Below are 17,018 nucleotides of genomic sequence, written 5' to 3' on the forward strand. Positions count from 1 at the left end.
CCCGCCAAGAATCATTACCAACAGCAAAGTCGCAGTACACTAGTCTGCCAGAAGGACACGAAAAATAATTTTCGATCAATAGCCCGGGCAGCTTCTTAATAAATAAAATAACACCTGCCGACGCTCCTTTGGCATGGCTCACTACCGCATAATACGAAGGCATAAACCTTAGCACCATGCCTCGGGTCTCTTCCTCCCCTTCGACTTTTGTCTCCTGCACGGCTAGAACGTCGAGGTCTTGGTCCACCATCATCCGGTACACTTGGCTTTGTTTACGCTTGGCGGCCAGACCTCTCACGTTTAGCGTGCCCAAGCTAAGCGTCGGGTTGGATGCCATTGCTACTACGGGAAAGAGAGAAAGGCCCGAGGCATCGTGCTCACCGCAACGTCTAGCCAGCGGCTAGACGCCCCCGGGACCGTCCGGTGGTCTGGCATGGTCCGTAGTCGGTGGTGGCTTGTCGCCCTCCTTCCTGTCCCGAGAGATGTTTGGACAGGGCTTGAAGCTGCTCCTTCTTATCATAGTTGACTTTGCAGGCGGCCCGTCGGCGTGATTCTTAGGAGTTGCTTTGCCGTCGGTGACGTCAAGCGGCCTTTTGAAGGCAGCGTTGCCGCTCACTTCCATAGCGTCGCTGTCTTGGGCCGAATCCCCACCTCCTGCGACGAACGTGGCGTCATCAGATACAAGGCGGTTTTCGCTGCCTTTCTCCAGTTCTTCTGAAGAACCTGATGACTCTTCTTTCTTTTCGGGGGTAACAAGGACGCCTTTCGTCTCTCCCTCTGTTTTTGTTGTCGCCTCCGCGTTGTTGGCGCTCACCTGGTCACCCGCCCCTTTGGCGGCGTCCTCGGCTTCAGCAGCATCCATTCTCATCTCTGCGGCGATTTCGCTTGCTGGTGGCCCCACGGCTGTGGCGTACGTGCGTACGCACTGATCTTCAGTATGGCCAAAGTTACGGCATCGCGAGCATCGCGGCACTTTGCACTCGCGACGGACATGCCCTACACCCTTGCACCGTAGGCACTGCATTGGCCGTCCAGGCACCACGACAAGGGCCAGTTCACCTGCTACTCGGATTTGGTGCGGAAGGTCGTCAACTTTCATTCCGCTCTTCAGTTTCAGAAGAACAGTTCGAGACGTGGAATCCTTATCTCCGACGCCTTTGACGCGCCATCGTTCTCGCGTCACTTCAATGACCTTGCCAAAGGCTGCCAGCGCTGTCTTTACGTCTTCGTCCTCCACCCAGTACAGCAACCAATGAAGGCGAAGGCGTACCTGTTGGTCTTGAGGGTCGACGACTACGCAGCGACGCCCTTTCACGTTGAGTTCTTTCAATGCTAGCAGTTTCTTCGCCGCCTCGTCGTTCGAGAAGGTGACCGCCCAAACATGATTGATCTGGTAGGCACCAAGGGCCACGACTTCCGGTAGCAATCCAGTCGGGACGAGCACGTCTCGGAAGTCTTCGACCCTGTAGGGCCTTGCTCGCACGTCGCCATGCAAAAACACGGTGTTCTTTACAACAGGTCCCTTGGGCAGAGGTGGCAAAATAAACTGGTAGCTCACTTCCTCGTTCTCGATAAGCCTGTTACCGCGGCTGGTAGCCGCAAAAGCTGCTCCATCGGAGCCCATGATTCACACGTCCGCACAGCTCGGCTGCCGGAAGCAGAATGATACTGGCCACTATACTAACGAGGAGACATGAAGAGGCGCACATAAAGCATTACATATATGAAACATTGAAAATGCAATATTCTGCGCACAAGTGTAGTAACACGCGCGCGCGAACGATAGATAGCGTGGGTGTGGTGACCATGGGAACACGCGTGCAGAAAAAAAGGAAAAAAAAAAGACACTCCCCGTCGGGGAATCGAACCCCGGTCTCCCGCGTGACAGGCGGGGATACTGGCCACTATACTAACGAGGAGACATGAAAGGCGCACATAAAGCATTACATATATGAAACATTGAAAATGCAATATTCTGCGCACAAGTGTAGTAACACGCGCGCGCGAACGATAGATAGCGTGGGTGTGGTGACCATGGGAACACGCGTGCAGAAAAAAAAGGAAAAAAAAAAGACACTCCCCGTCGGGGAATCGAACCCCGGTCTCCCGCGTGACAGGCGGGGATACTGGCCACTATACTAACGAGGAGACATGAAGAGGCGCACATAAAGCATTACATATATGAAACATTGAAAATGCAATATTCTGCGCACAAGTGTAGTAACACGCGCGCGCGAACGATAGATAGCGTGGGTGTGGTGACCATGGGAACACGCGTGCAGAAAAAAAGGAAAAAAAAAAGACACTCCCCGTCGGGGAATCGAACCCCGGTCTCCCGCGTGACAGGCGGGGATACTGGCCACTATACTAACGAGGAGACATGAAGAGGCGCACATAAAGCATTACATATATGAAACATTGAAAATGCAATATTCTGCGCACAAGTGTAGTAACACGCGCGCGCGAACGATAGATAGCGTGGGTGTGGTGACCATGGGAACACGCGTGCAGAAAAAAAGGAAAAAAAAAAAGACACTCCCCGTCGGGGAATCGTACCCCGGTCTCCCGCGTGACAGGCGGGGATACTGGCCACTATACTAACGAGGAGACATGAAGAGGCGCACATAAAGCATTACATATATGAAACATTAAAATGCAATATTCTGCGCACAAGTGTAGTAACACGCGCGCGCGAACGATAGATAGCGTGGGTGTGGTGACCATGGGAACACGCGTGCAGAAAAAAGGAAAAAAAAAAAGACACTCCCCGTCGGGGAATCGTACCCCGGTCTCCCGCGTGACAGGCGGGGATACTGGCCACTATACTAACGAGGAGACATGAAGAGGCGCACATAAAGCATTACATATATGAAACATTAAAAATGCAATATTCTGCGCACAAGTGTAGTAACACGCGCGCGCGAACGATAGATAGCGTGGGTGTGGTGACCATGGGAACACGCGTGCAGAAAAAGGAAAAAAAAAAGACACTCCCCGTCGGGGAATCGAACCCCGGTCTCCCGCGTGACAGGCGGGGATACTGGCCACTATACTAACGAGGAGACATGAAGAGGCGCACATAAAGCATTACATATATGAAACATTAAAAATGCAATATTCTGCGCACAAGTGTAGTAACACGCGCGCGCGAACGATAGATAGCGTGGGTGTGGTGACCATGGGAACACGCGTGCAGAAAAAAGGAAAAAAAAAAAGACACTCCCCGTCGGGGAATCGTACCCCGGTCTCCCGCGTGACAGGCGGGGATACTGGCCACTATACTAACGAGGAGACATGAAGAGGCGCACATAAAGCATTACATATATGAAACATTAAAAATGCAATATTCTGCGCACAAGTGTAGTAACACGCGCGCGCGGACGATAGATAGCGTGGGTGTGGTGACCATGGGAACACGCGTGCAGAAAAAAAGGAAAAAAAAAAGACACTCCCCGTCGGGGAATCGTACCCCGGTCTCCCGCGTGACAGGCGGGGATACTGGCCACTATACTAACGAGGAGACATGAAGAGGCGCACATAAAGCATTACATATATGAAACATTAAAAATGCAATATTCTGCGCACAAGTGTAGTAACACGCGCGCGCGGACGATAGATAGCGTGGGTGTGGTGACCATGGGAACACGCGTGCAGAAAAAGGAAAAAAAAAGACACTCCCCGTCGGGGAATCGAACCCCGGTCTCCCGCGTGACAGGCGGGGATACTGGCGACTATACTAACGAGGAGACATGAAGAGGCGCACATAAAGCATTACATATATGAAACATTAAAAATGCAATATTCTGCGCACAAGTGTAGTAACACGCGCGCGCGAACGATAGATAGCGTGGGTGTGGTGACCATGGGAACACGCGTGCAGAAAAAAAGGAAAAAAAAAAGACACTCCCCGTCGGGGAATCGAACCCCGGTCTCCCGCGTGACAGGCGGGGATACTGGCCACTATACTAACGAGGAGACATGAAAGGCGCACATAAAGCATTACATATATGAAACATTAAAAATGCAATATTCTGCGCACAAGTGTAGTAACACGCGCGCGCGAACGATAGATAGCGTGGGTGTGGTGACCATGGGAACACGCGTGCAGAAAAAGGAAAAAAAAAGACACTCCCCGTCGGGGAATCGAACCCCGGTCTCCCGCGTGACAGGCGGGGATACTGGCCACTATACTAACGAGGAGACATGAAAGGCGCACATAAAGCATTACATATATGAAACATTAAAAATGCAATATTCTGCGCACAAGTGTAGTAACACGCGCGCGCGAACGATAGATAGCGTGGGTGTGGTGACCATGGGAACACGCGTGCAGAAAAAGGAAAAAAAAAGACACTCCCCGTCGGGGAATCGAACCCCGGTCTCCCGCGTGACAGGCGGGGATACTGGCCACTATACTAACGAGGAGACATGAAAAGGCGCACATAAAGCATTACATATATGAAACATTAAAAATGCAATATTCTGCGCACAAGTGTAGTAACACGCGCGCGCGAACGATAGATAGCGTGGGTGTGGTGACCATGGGAACACGCGTGCAGAAAAAAGGAAAAAAAAAAAGACACTCCCCGTCGGGGAATCGAACCCCGGTCTCCCGCGTGACAGGCGGGGATACTGGCCACTATACTAACGAGGAGACATGAAGAGGCGCACATAAAGCATTACATATATGAAACATTAAAAATGCAATATTCTGCGCACAAGTGTAGTAACACGCGCGCGCGAACGATAGATAGCGTGGGTGTGGTGACCATGGGAACACGCGTGCAGAAAAAAAGGAAAAAAAAAAGACACTCCCCGTCGGGGAATCGAACCCCGGTCTCCCGCGTGACAGGCGGGGATACTGGCCACTATACTAACGAGGAGACATGAAAGGCGCACATAAAGCATTACATATATGAAACATTGAAAATGCAATATTCTGCGCACAAGTGTAGTAACACGCGCGCGCGAACGATAGATAGCGTGGGTGTGGTGACCATGGGAACACGCGTGCAGAAAAAAAGGAAAAAAAAAAGACACTCCCCGTCGGGGAATCGAACCCCGGTCTCCCGCGTGACAGGCGGGGATACTGGCCACTATACTAACGAGGAGACATGAAGAGGCGCACATAAAGCATTACATATATGAAACATTGAAAATGCAATATTCTGCGCACAAGTGTAGTAACACGCGCGCGCGAACGATAGATAGCGTGGGTGTGGTGACCATGGGAACACGCGTGCAGAAAAAAAGGAAAAAAAAAGACACTCCCCGTCGGGGAATCGAACCCCGGTCTCCCGCGTGACAGGCGGGGATACTGGCCACTATACTAACGAGGAGACATGAAGCGCACATAAAGCATTACATATATGAAACATTGAAAATGCAATATTCTGCGCACAAGTGTAGTAACACGCGCGCGCGAACGATAGATAGCGTGGGTGTGGTGACCATGGGAACACGCGTGCAGAAAAAAAAGGAAAAAAAAAAGACACTCCCCGTCGGGGAATCGAACCCCGGTCTCCCGCGTGACAGGCGGGGATACTGGCCACTATACTTTTTTTTATTTATTGCCGGTCTTTGACAATGTACAATGCACACAATATAGAAACAGACATCACAAAAAGAACACCTACAGAACATACTGAAGAACATGAAAGCCATCCGCCCAACATGGACTGGCGTTGTCAAACTAAAATTCTTTTAAAGCTGTCAGAGGTTCTATCCTCGACAGCCAATCGGGTACACAATCTTGCATTTTCTTAATTTCAATGAAACGAGACATACTTTCTCGAAAATAAGTACGAGCAGGCCTAGCATCTGGGTCGCAATGGTACCCAGCCATTCGTGCCCGCCATAAACAGTGGAGGCCATTGAGCATAATTAGGTCGTATGGAACCCCGTCCTCATTCTCAATCGGTAAGTACCTGATCCCATGCGGATTCAACGGAAACTCCTTGATTATCCGTTTTAGGACGTCCCAGAAGTAGACACCTTCCCAGCAATGCAAGAACACATGATCTACAGTTTCAGGTTGCTTGCAAATCAAGCAGTGTGGGCCCCATGGTACAAGGAAGCCGCGTTCTTCCATGAATGTCTTCACTGACAGTGTTCCTGTGTGTAGCCTAAAAAAGAATGTTTTTGCCCCAGTAGGCACCTCCATTCTTTTCACCCGTTTAATGACATCCTGTCCTGGTCCTCCACTGTATATCGCTCTGTATAATGGCACTGGAAATACAATATCGCACACATCTTTATATAATGTCTTTCTTTTCACTCCGGATAAATACTCGAAAGAAAAACGCACTGAAAGAAAGCGCACACTATCGACTACTTCTTTAAGATAGCCACGTATCGTTCCTGGCATACTATTGGTACTAACAATCAGTGCCGGCAGCGCAGCTCCTAATCTGAGCTGTAATACCGTACGCAGAAGAGGATCACGCACATCTCGAAAAAACAAAAATCTATTGACAATCTGTCGTACAAAAAGATGCGCCAAGCCCAGGCCACCATCCTTCACCCGCCTGAACAGGTTTGTTCGGCTACATCTTTCCCAGCTAGATTCCCAGATAAAAACGGCGAACACTCTGTGCAATCTTTGCACATTTACTCTTGAACAAAACAACGTCTGCATGACGTACCACAACTTCGTAATGAAAAACATATTGCATACAGTTGCCCTTGCAAAAATGGACAGGTTGATGCCTTTCCACCTGTCTGCTTTTTCTCTTGTTTCTTTTATTTGGTTTGTCCAGTATTCCTCGCTCTGTTTGTAGCTGTCCAAGGGAACGCCGAGATGCTTGGTAGGGGTTTTCACCCAGCTCACATTCGCAAAATTGTCCGGGGCCGAGGACCACTCTCCGTGCCACAATCCGAGGGACTTACCCCAGTTCACTTTACTGCCCGTCACATCACAAAACTGTTTCACAACGCATATTGTTTCCGTTACACTTTCTCTGTTTGTACAACACACGGCGATATCATCTGCATATGCCAGGAGCTTGACTTCTGTGGCTGCCAAGCTATAACCTCGTATTTGATCATTCTCAGTTATCGCCAAACACATCGTTTCAATGTAAACTGCAAACAAAAGAGGACTGAGGGGGCAGCCTTGACGCACAGAACGCATGACGTTAATGGGGGCCCCCAATGATTTATTCACAATTAAGCGTGTTGTGCAGTTCTGATACGCCAATGCCACTCCCTCAGTGATGATGGCACCTACATTAACGTGATCCAGAATGGCAACCAAGATATCATGAGACACACAGTCAAAAGCTTTCTCTAGGTCAAGCTGGAGCACTGCGACGCCATCGTAAGTGATGTCACAGCACTCGAGCACGCACCGCATCGTGTGAATATTCGAAAAAATTGACCTCCCTTTGATCCCACACGTTTGGTGGTCTGCGACGATTTCTTTGATGACGCTTTGAAGTCTGGCTGCCAAAACCTTCATGAAAATCTTATAGTCGACATTGGTTAAAGATATCGGCCTATAAGATGTCACGAGCCTAAGTTTCTCCGCTTTGTCACTCTTAGGTATCAAGATGGTATGCGCTTTACCAAAAGAAGGCGGCAAAGCTTTGTTCACATACGCGGCGTTAAACAGGTCTGTTAGCAGGGGCGACAGTTCTTTCTTGAAGGCTTTATAAAAACACGCGCTCAGACCGTCAGGTCCGGGTGATTTGCCATTGTACAAATCATTTATTGCTTTTTCGACTTCGTGTTCTCTTATATTGCCTTCTAATAGGTCCTTCGTGTCGTCACTTAATCGCGGCATGCGACTGAGAAAGACCCTTTTGAACTCATCTACATTGGCTTCTTGGTATGCAAACAATGACTGGTAATACTCTAAAAACGCTCGGCCTATGCTCTTAATATCGTCGACGAGTGTGCCATTCCACGAGATCTTATCGACATGATTACGTCGACTATGAGCTTTTTCAAGTCCAAGCGCCCTTTTGGTGGGCGTCTCCCCCGCTACTAATGCGTTTGCTCTTGCGCGCACAATCGCACCTTGATAGCGTTCTTTGTCCAACTGTTCGATTTTTTCTTTGATGGTTCGCATATCTTGCTTATACGCCCCTGGCTCTTCGCACTCCAGCGCTATCAGCTGATTAAGTATCTTTCGTAAGTCTCGTTCTTTCATTTCCCTCTCAAACTTTAAGCGGCTAGATCTTTCTATTGCTTTCATTTTTACCTTCTGTTTGAACCATTCCCATTTCTCTGCTATTGTTTCAATACATTCATCGCTTACTTCCATAACGGCCTCATGAATTGCGTCTACAAATGGCGCGTCCTTTAGAAGTAAGGCATTCATTTTCCATTGGTCCCAGTTAAAAGATTGACTCTTCTTCTTCATTCCTATGGTACACATCACCAAGCAGTGATCGGAGAACGACACAGGTGCAACAGAATAACTGTGGCACTTTGGAATCATGTCCTGTGACATGAACAAGCGGTCTAACCGCGCATGGCTACTGCCTTGAAATCGCGTATACATCACTTCCCGCTCCCCCTCCAGACACTCACATACATCGTCTAGTTCACTTTCGCTGATCAGCCTAGACAATATATGACTGCTTTTGTCGCGGATACCACCATTATTGCATCTATCCCGAGCACTTAAAACACAGTTGAAATCCCCCAACAAAAGCATGCACTTTTCACTGCTAATATACTGAAAAAGACTCGAAAAAAATAATGCACGTTCTTCTACCCCATTTGGCGCATATATGCATATAACTCGGAATTCAACTTTACAAAACACAAAATCGCAAATAACAATCCTTCCCGACTGACATGAAAACACACTTTGAACAACCAGGTCTCGTAACTTCTTAACAAACAGGACACATCCAGCGGACGTCCCTACCGCGTGGCTCACGACTGCATAATATCTAGTCGTGAAACGCCGCACCATGCTCCCGGTCTCTTCCTCCCCGTCTACCTTGGTCTCCTGGACAGCTAAAACGTCTATGTCGTAGTCAGTGATCAACCGTAGTACTTGACACTGCCTACGGCTAGCCGCAAAGCCTCGCACGTTTAGTGTGGCAATGCTGAGAGACGGGTCAGGTGCCATGCTATACTAAAGAATGAAGTAGGCCCGGAGCATGGTGCTTACCTTTCAGGACTAGCCCTCGGCTAGCCGCCTCCGGAGCCGCTCGGCTTCCCGGCGTTGTTGGTGGTGTGCTGCGCTTTGTCCACAGGCCTTCTCTCGGGTGGAACATTCGGTTTGGGTTTGAAACCCGAACGCCTCCCAAGAGGCGCTTTTGCCGGCGGCCCATCCCCGGTGCTGGATGCTGCGTTATCCTTGTCTCCGGCGTCGTCTCGGGGGCGCTTGAAGGTTGCACCAAGACTAGCAGCCCGGTCCCCGTCGTTGGCAGCCTCGCTCTGTTCCATTTCTGAATCTTCGTCATCGCTTTCGCCTTCACTCGCACCTTCCTTTCGAAGCACAGCTAACGTGTCGACCCGTGCCGGCCCAGTCACTTGCTCAGGAGCTTCGTCCACCTTGGCTTCAGCGCCCTCCGGCACTGTCACGGTACTTGTTTTCGCTGGCGGCACTTGGTATCCGGCTTCCTTGGCGGCGTCTTCAGCCTCGGCTGCATCCATCAGATTTTCGGCTGCCGCTTCACTCACTGCTGGGCCTGTCGCTGTAGCGTACGTCTTCATGCAGTCGGCGTCGACGTGCCCAAAACGTCTGCAACGGGAGCAGCGCGGCACCTTACACTCTCGCCGGACGTGCCCAGTGCCCTGGCAACGCAAGCACTGCATGGGCCGACCGGGAACGACCACCAAAGCGAGTTCTCCGCCGACGCGGACCTGATGTGGAAGGTCCTCTACCTTGACGCCGGTCTTCAGCTTGAGGAGCACGGTCCGCGTGGTAGAGGTCTTGTCCCCCATACCTTGGACACGCCACCTCTCCTGGCTTACCTCATCCACGTTGCCGAAGGGCGCAAACGCCACCCGGACGTCATCGTCGGCAACGCCATACAGCAGCCAGTGAAGTCGAAGCTTCACCTGCTGGTCCTGTGGGTCGACGATGACGCACCGTGGTCCTTTCACTTGAAGTTCCTTCAGGGCCACCAGCCGTTTCGTGGTGGTCGCATCCTTAAGGGTCACCGCCCACACGTGATTGATCTGGTACGCCCCTATGCATACCACGCCAGGCAGCAAGCCCGTCGGCAGTAGGGCGTCTCTGAAGTCCTCGACCCTGTATGGTCTCGCACGTACTTCCCCGTGTAAGAACACGGTGTTAGTAGCCACTCGTCCTTTAGGCAGTTGCGGCAAAATAAAAGGGTAATCCTTCTCTTCGTCGTTGGTCCTGTTTCCGCGGCCAAAAGTGACCGCTGTCGCTGCCCCGGGAGAGGCCATGATTCACGAACCGTCACGCTCGGTGGCCGGAAGCAGAATGACTGGCCACTATACTAACGAGGAGACATGAAAAGGCGCACATAAAGCATTATATATATGAAACATTGAAAATGCAATATTCTGCGCACAAGTGTAGTAACACGCGCGCGCGAACGATAGATAGCGTGGGTGTGGTGACCATGGGAACACGCGTGCAGAAAAAAAAGGAAAAAAAAAGACACTCCCCGTCGGGGAATCGAACCCCGGTCTCCCACGTGACAGGCGGGGATACTGGCCACTATACTAACGAGGAGACATGAAAAGAGGCACATAAAGCATTACATATATGAAACATTGAAAATGCAATATTCTGCGCACAAGTGTAGTAACACGCGCGTGCGAACGATAGATAGCGTGGGTGTGGTGACCATGGGAACACGCGTGCAGAAAAAAAAAGGAAAAAAAAAAAGACACTCCCCGTCGGGGAATCGAACCCCTGTCTCCCGCGTGACAGGCGGGGATACTGGCCACTATACTAACGAGGAGACATGGAAAGGCGCTCATAAAGCAATACATATATGAAACATTGAAAATGCAATATTCTGCGCACAAGTGTAGTAACACGCGCGCGCGAACGATAGATTGCGTGGGTGTGGCGACCATGGGAACACGCGTGCAGAAAAAAAAGGAAAAAAAAATGTGGTTGATCCCTCTTATATAGGAATCGGTATAGAACACGAAAGTGAAACGTGTCTTCACAGAAGTAGTGTAATGTTTATTGCACATTGATATATAATGTCTATTGGTGTTTTGTGGCTAAAGCGCCCTTAGGCGTTGATGCACCCACGCTGACGCCTGGTGGCACGTCTCCTCCATCACGACTACCAACGTCGATGACCATGAGCAACCGTCGTGCATATGGAAGCTGCACTACGCTGCACACGCTAGCACAACGCGAAAGACGAAGCACGTAACTGACACACTAATACAACGCGCAAGACAAAGCACGTAACTGAATCGTCACCGAGTCAAATCAGCGCGTACAGCGCGTCGTAATTGCAGCCTCCGCGATCAACTTCAGAAACATTTTCAGAGCTAATTGCGGAGGCCACGCTCCGCTGTGCTGAGTACGGTGAACGCCACCTAGGTGGCGTTGGTAGTGCTTCTTGATGCCAGCGTCCCTTCGAATGCTGGCATCGAGGCGTCGTAGTGCTGAGACCACCGAAGCGTTCACTGTCGGTGCGCGTTAGTGTCTTAATGCAGTACTTCTCTTTTCTGCTAGTAGGCGGCGGCACCGCCCCGAGCAAGAGCGCGGGTACACGGAGGAGTGTTAGATATATAAGGCGCGTCTGTGTAGCTCTCTGCAAATGCGTTTGTGGCGCAATGGGTTAAACGCTCGGCGGTCTATCGTCGCGGACCGAGAGGTCGTGGGTTCGATTTCCAAATTTTGCATGTTTGTGGAACTTTTTCTTCTGGTTTCTTTCTTTGTATTATGTTCGTGTACATTGTAAGCTGACGTATTTCCGTGACGGAAATACGTCAGTGAAGTCTTGGTGGACCCCGGCATAAAACACTTTCGTGTTAAAAAAAAAAAAGACACTGCCCGTCGGGGAATCGAACAACGGTCTCCCGCGTGACAGGCGGGGATACTGGCCACTATACTAACGAGGAGACATGAAAAGGCGCTCATAAAGCAATACATATATGAAACATTGAAACTGCAATATTCTGCGCACAAGTGTAGTAACACGCGCACGCGAACGATAGATAGCGTGGGTGTGGTGACCATGGGAACACGCGTGCAGAAAAAAAAGGAAAAAAAAAAAGACACTCCCCGTCGGGGAATCGAACCCCGGTCTCCCGCGTGACAGGCGGGGATACTGGCCACTATACTAACGAGGAGACATGAAAAGGCGCACATAAAGCATTACATATATGAAACATTGAAAATGCAATATTCTGCGCACAAGTGTAGTAATACGCGCGTGCGAACGATAGATAGCGTGGGTGTGGTGACCACGGGAACACGCGTGCAGAAAAAAAAGGAAAAAAAAGACACTCCCCGTCGGGGAATCGAACCCCGGTCTCCCGCGTGACAGGCGGGGATACTGGCCACTATACTATTTTTTTTTCTTTATTGACGTCTTAGACGTACAAACTCATAGGTTACTGTCATGATATGGACGGAAGCGCGCGAAAAACAAAAAGACATTGCCGTGTTCGCCGTGCGGGGGCGATGACGAAGTGGTGTGATCGTGTGGCGCGTGGTGCGTGCGAGTGTTCGGAGCTGCTCGGCGTTGAAGGCCAGCCGGTTCTCGCTGGACGCCCGGTCCAGAGAACCCAGATCGCCCACTACGCCGTCCTTGGACGCAAATGACCTGCGTTCCTGCTGGGCAACCGGTCCATGGAGCCAGGCGAGCGGGGCAACCGCGGTCCAGAGAGCCAGGCGAGCGGGGCAACCGTTCGAGAGAGCCAGGCGAGCGGGGCAACCGGTCCAGGGAGCCTGAAGGGCTTGTGTTCCTGCTGGACAACCGGTCCAGGGAGCCAGGCGAGGTGGTCGCTTTCCCGGGCCACTGCCACGACCAGCCTGCTGCCGGAGGCGAGAGCAGTAGCGAGAGCGGTTGCACGGCTACCACGGCTGTGTCTGCTGCCGTCGCTGCTGCAGCTGCAGATCCCATGATACCGTGGGTAGGCCCATGGTGACGTCGTCCAGCCGTCAGCCGACCCTTCGGGACCGACATCGGCCTCTACGCGTCAACGGACTTCACGCAGAGGGAACGCACGGCGAGAGACATTATATTATATGACAGGACACTCTATAGTAGCAGCTTCGGGACTGCATGCGTTAGCATAACGTAACTACATGTCCATAGTGAAGTCTGTACGTTTTGTGCTGTTAATATATATTCTGTGTTTGTGTGCACTCGAGTGGTCGATTTCGTTCCTTGGTGAGTGGTCCTGGGCCCAAACCTCATTATAGTCCATCACCAATCTAACATCATCACTACACCATCGTTTTCATCACAATCTGGCGAGCCTGCCAGGATACCGCTCGTAAAATCATCGAAGGAAATTATCCTCCCTCGAGTGCACGCTCACAGAAACGAAACGATGGATACAGAAAGATTAGCCACTATTGGATCACAGCTAGGATTGTCCGGTGTGGAATTGCGTACGTGGATTGAGAATGAACAGGCAAAACAAAGAGCGGAACGAGCTGCGGAGAGAGAAGCAAGTAAGGAAGCCGACGAAAGAACTCGACAAATTCTTGAGCTCAAATTGAAGCTGCAAGAAGGAGCTCAGAGTGAATCCGCACGAATCAACACTGATTCGATGTCTCTTCCGAGTGCCGCCTCTTCAGTTCTCAACCCGCAAAAGTTGCTTCCGTTGTTCGATGAGCGACGCGATGATTTGCATGCGTACTTGCAAAGGTTCGAGCGCGTGGCAACAGGACAGGATTGGCCACAAGAGAAGTGGGCATTAGCGGTGAGCATGTGTTTGAGTGGTGAAGCACTCACAGTAATTGGCCGAATGACTGCCGCTGATTCATTAGACTATGAGAAAGTAAAGAAAGCTTTGCTGCAGAGGTTTCGATTCACTGCACAAGGTTATCAGGAGAAATTTCGCAAGGCAAGGGCAGAGGATGGAGAAACCGGGAGACAGTTAGCTGCTAGGCTTTCAGGGTACTTCGACCACTGGATTGACATGGCTAACGTGTCCAGAACGTTCGACAGCCTTCGAGACCACATGATCGCCGAACAGTTTATCCGGTGTTGCCATCCGAAGCTTACTATATTCCTGAAAGAACGAGAATGCAAGTCACTCCAAGAGCTAGCTGATGCGGCTGATCGGTTCATTGAAGCTCAGCACCTATCGAATCTCGGGAAGGTTCCGGAGGACGCAATAGACGTCACTAGGAATCCCACTAACGCTCCAAGAAAACCACCACCAAGGTGTATGCTTTGTAAGCGCCTGGGGCATCAAGCTCATGAATGTCGCAACCAAGCTAAATAAGTGACAAAGTGCAAGTTCTGTGGGAAGGTTGGTCACAAGAGCGACGACTGCTGGAGCATGAAGAGGCATAAGGAGAAAAGTTCAGCTTGCGTGGTCAACGAGAACCGCGATGATTTTTCTTTGTGTCACCCAACTGGAAAACACAAGAAAGGGAAAAGTCGGGACACGTTTGATAAAAAACCGGATGAAAGAAAACCCGTTTTTCTGATGGAAGGAATGCCAGTAGTGGAAGGGCAAGTGCTCGGTCGAACAATTAGGGTTCTTCGTGATACGGGCAGCAATACTGCAATTATCCGAAAAGACTTAGTTCCTGATCAGAGTTTGACTGGAAAGAGTAGCAGAGTCCTGCTTATTGATGGCTCTGTAATTGATGTGCCAGAGGCCAGACTCCACGTAAGTACACCCTACTTTACTGGAGAAATCACAGCCTTATGTATGAACAAGCCGCTTTATGATCTTGTGCTCGGAAACCTACCCGGTGTCAGAGGACCTCACCAGCCAGATATTAACTGGAAGCACGCTTCAGTCGACCAAAGAGACACTGCGTCGCTCAACTCCAGTGTGCAATTGATACCTGTGGAGCACCCTCACTATGTTTCGGCCATGGTCAAGCCACAAGAGGATAAGACAACTCCATTGTGCGCACCAAAGATAAAGTGGTGTGACGTTACCAAAGACCAATTTGCAGAGGAACAGCAGAAAGACAAAACGTTGAAATCTCTGTTTGCTAAAGTCGACAGAAAGTGCAAGTCACCAAAAGGCCACTGCTATTCGTTCCTTGAAAAAGGTGGGCTTCTCTACCGACAGTACTGTCTTGCTACCGGCAGGACATTTAACCAGCTTGTCGTGCCGAAGATGTTTAGAAGAGCTATCCCCCAGGCAGCACATCACATGGGGCCAACTAGGGCCAATGATGGTTTTCAGCCGGCACTGGCTGGGCCGCGAAGGCCCGCCGTTGCCTCCGTAATGCCAGTGCTGGCAAAGCCACTGTAACAGACATCCAGCGATGGCCCTGCTTTGCCGGTGAATGCCCGTTAATGGCTAGGCCGGGCGTCGCAACTGGCTATCCCGGGCCTGCTTTGCCGTAAGAATGCCGTCATTGGCTGTACATCTCTAAACATTGGTTAAGAACGTCCATTCGAAGCTATAGGCATAGCCACATTGTTTAGCAGTTCTGATAGACCCGTAAATATCGGCCTGTCAAACAGAACGGCATTTCAATATTTCCTTTCACGCAGCATTCGCTGGCCATTCCCGATTATATATGTTTACAGCATGCAATTTTTATTTGAATTTTTCACCACGCACGCCAACTGCAACGATATCACTCTGGTATTTTTTTTGTTTCTTACTTAGTTATTATGTAAGTTCTGAATATTTTTTTCGTTTTATTACAAAGGCTGTTAACTTTCGCGTAATTGTATTTATTGTGTTGAATCATTCGATCGGACATTGTTAACAAGTGGCACAAGGGCACTCCATTATAATGCGTCAACGTGGGAGCGGCCCGCTTCGGGCTAGGAATCTAGCGCGACCCAATGGACCAAAATAAAGTTTTTCCATCCATCCATCCAATGCGCGCATGCCGTGTGCATTCTCGATAGGCGCAATAACAAATTCAAGGGGGTATATAATTAAAAAGCATGTGCGCTTACATGTGCGTCGTTTAAGTAGTGTTGCAGGTAGTGAATTGCAAAATACTGCATAACTTTATGGTGCAATCATCTGTACCGCTTGCCAGTAATGCCGTCGCTAGCTCATTTTCTGTAGCGGCTGTAAATTTTATTGCCAGTAAAATACAAGGCATTTTAGATGACTGCTCGCTATATTATTTTTCTGCATAGAGAGCATATCGAACTGTGCAGTAGTGTTTCCTGTGGCCAGCTTCATTATAATCTTAGGTGCCTTTCCCGGAAAACTCTGTCTTGCGTGTTTTTTTTTTTGTTTTTGTTTTTTGTTTTTTTTTGTTTTTTTTATGCCAGATGACTTTTTTCAGACCAACTGGCACAGTAGGCGTAAATTCCTCTCCGCAGAAAGAACCGGGGACAAAAAGAAATTGCGCCATGTTGAAAAAGAGGTTTCTGCTGGGCTATTGGTGCATATTTCTAAAAAAAAACAGCCAATAGAAGAGACAAGAATGTGAGACAAGCCCAACGCTAATTTACAATGAAATGCTTATTTTGCACGACGCCAAATATATCTACACTGAAAAGAAAAGGGAAGGCCGAGAACAGAGACAACGCCACAAGAGATATACGGGGGTGGGAGGGGGGGAGTGAAGAGAAAAGGTTTGGTCAGACGACCAAGACGACTACACAAGGCGCTCTCCGTTGGAAGGGAACAGAAAATAAAGAAAAATAAAAAAAAAAGAACAGGAATGTTCGTGGCCCGCCGCGCCATTCCGAACCTTGACGGATGGCTGAAAGAGTTAAGTTACCGACCTAGGACTGAGAACGAAGAACGAGGCTAAGATTAAGGAGAATACAGGAATATAGAATGGAAAAAAAGAAGAATGCTACTGGATAATAATGTAAGCTACTGAATAAAATTAATTTCTGATTAAAAAGTGGAACTAGCATAAAGAAAAAAACTACTAAAATATATATAAATATATATACATTTTTCAAGTAGGTGAACTCTTTTTGTGA

At 49.6% G+C, this 17,018-nt stretch overlaps 13 non-coding genes across 13 annotated transcripts; all 13 read right to left on the minus strand.

Moving 5' to 3' along the window:
* Window positions 1–1,847: 1,847 nt before the first annotated feature.
* On the minus strand, window positions 1,848–1,919 carry Trnad-guc (transfer RNA aspartic acid (anticodon GUC)). The gene has a single exon. It is a non-coding gene; the product is annotated as a tRNA-Asp (tRNA).
* A 157-nt stretch (window positions 1,920–2,076) lies between these two features.
* Trnad-guc (transfer RNA aspartic acid (anticodon GUC)) lies at window positions 2,077–2,148 on the minus strand. The gene has a single exon. It is a non-coding gene; the product is annotated as a tRNA-Asp (tRNA).
* A 157-nt stretch (window positions 2,149–2,305) lies between these two features.
* Window positions 2,306–2,377, minus strand: Trnad-guc (transfer RNA aspartic acid (anticodon GUC)). Its single transcript has one exon. It is a non-coding gene; the product is annotated as a tRNA-Asp (tRNA).
* Window positions 2,378–2,990: 613 nt separating this feature from the next.
* Window positions 2,991–3,062, minus strand: Trnad-guc (transfer RNA aspartic acid (anticodon GUC)). Its single transcript has one exon. It is a non-coding gene; the product is annotated as a tRNA-Asp (tRNA).
* Window positions 3,063–3,903: 841 nt separating this feature from the next.
* On the minus strand, window positions 3,904–3,975 carry Trnad-guc (transfer RNA aspartic acid (anticodon GUC)). The gene has a single exon. It is a non-coding gene; the product is annotated as a tRNA-Asp (tRNA).
* Window positions 3,976–4,128: 153 nt separating this feature from the next.
* On the minus strand, window positions 4,129–4,200 carry Trnad-guc (transfer RNA aspartic acid (anticodon GUC)). The gene has a single exon. It is a non-coding gene; the product is annotated as a tRNA-Asp (tRNA).
* A 153-nt stretch (window positions 4,201–4,353) lies between these two features.
* Window positions 4,354–4,425, minus strand: Trnad-guc (transfer RNA aspartic acid (anticodon GUC)). Its single transcript has one exon. It is a non-coding gene; the product is annotated as a tRNA-Asp (tRNA).
* A 157-nt stretch (window positions 4,426–4,582) lies between these two features.
* Window positions 4,583–4,654, minus strand: Trnad-guc (transfer RNA aspartic acid (anticodon GUC)). The gene has a single exon. It is a non-coding gene; the product is annotated as a tRNA-Asp (tRNA).
* A 157-nt stretch (window positions 4,655–4,811) lies between these two features.
* Window positions 4,812–4,883, minus strand: Trnad-guc (transfer RNA aspartic acid (anticodon GUC)). Its single transcript has one exon. It is a non-coding gene; the product is annotated as a tRNA-Asp (tRNA).
* A 156-nt stretch (window positions 4,884–5,039) lies between these two features.
* Trnad-guc (transfer RNA aspartic acid (anticodon GUC)) lies at window positions 5,040–5,111 on the minus strand. The gene has a single exon. It is a non-coding gene; the product is annotated as a tRNA-Asp (tRNA).
* Window positions 5,112–5,267: 156 nt separating this feature from the next.
* Window positions 5,268–5,339, minus strand: Trnad-guc (transfer RNA aspartic acid (anticodon GUC)). Its single transcript has one exon. It is a non-coding gene; the product is annotated as a tRNA-Asp (tRNA).
* Window positions 5,340–10,597: 5,258 nt separating this feature from the next.
* Trnad-guc (transfer RNA aspartic acid (anticodon GUC)) lies at window positions 10,598–10,669 on the minus strand. The gene has a single exon. It is a non-coding gene; the product is annotated as a tRNA-Asp (tRNA).
* Window positions 10,670–12,186: 1,517 nt separating this feature from the next.
* On the minus strand, window positions 12,187–12,258 carry Trnad-guc (transfer RNA aspartic acid (anticodon GUC)). The gene has a single exon. It is a non-coding gene; the product is annotated as a tRNA-Asp (tRNA).
* Window positions 12,259–17,018: the final 4,760 nt, after the last annotated feature.

Source organism: Dermacentor silvarum, chromosome 4, assembly GCF_013339745.2.
Source record: "Dermacentor silvarum isolate Dsil-2018 chromosome 4, BIME_Dsil_1.4, whole genome shotgun sequence".
In the NCBI taxonomy this organism is placed as follows: domain Eukaryota; kingdom Metazoa; phylum Arthropoda; class Arachnida; order Ixodida; family Ixodidae; genus Dermacentor; species Dermacentor silvarum.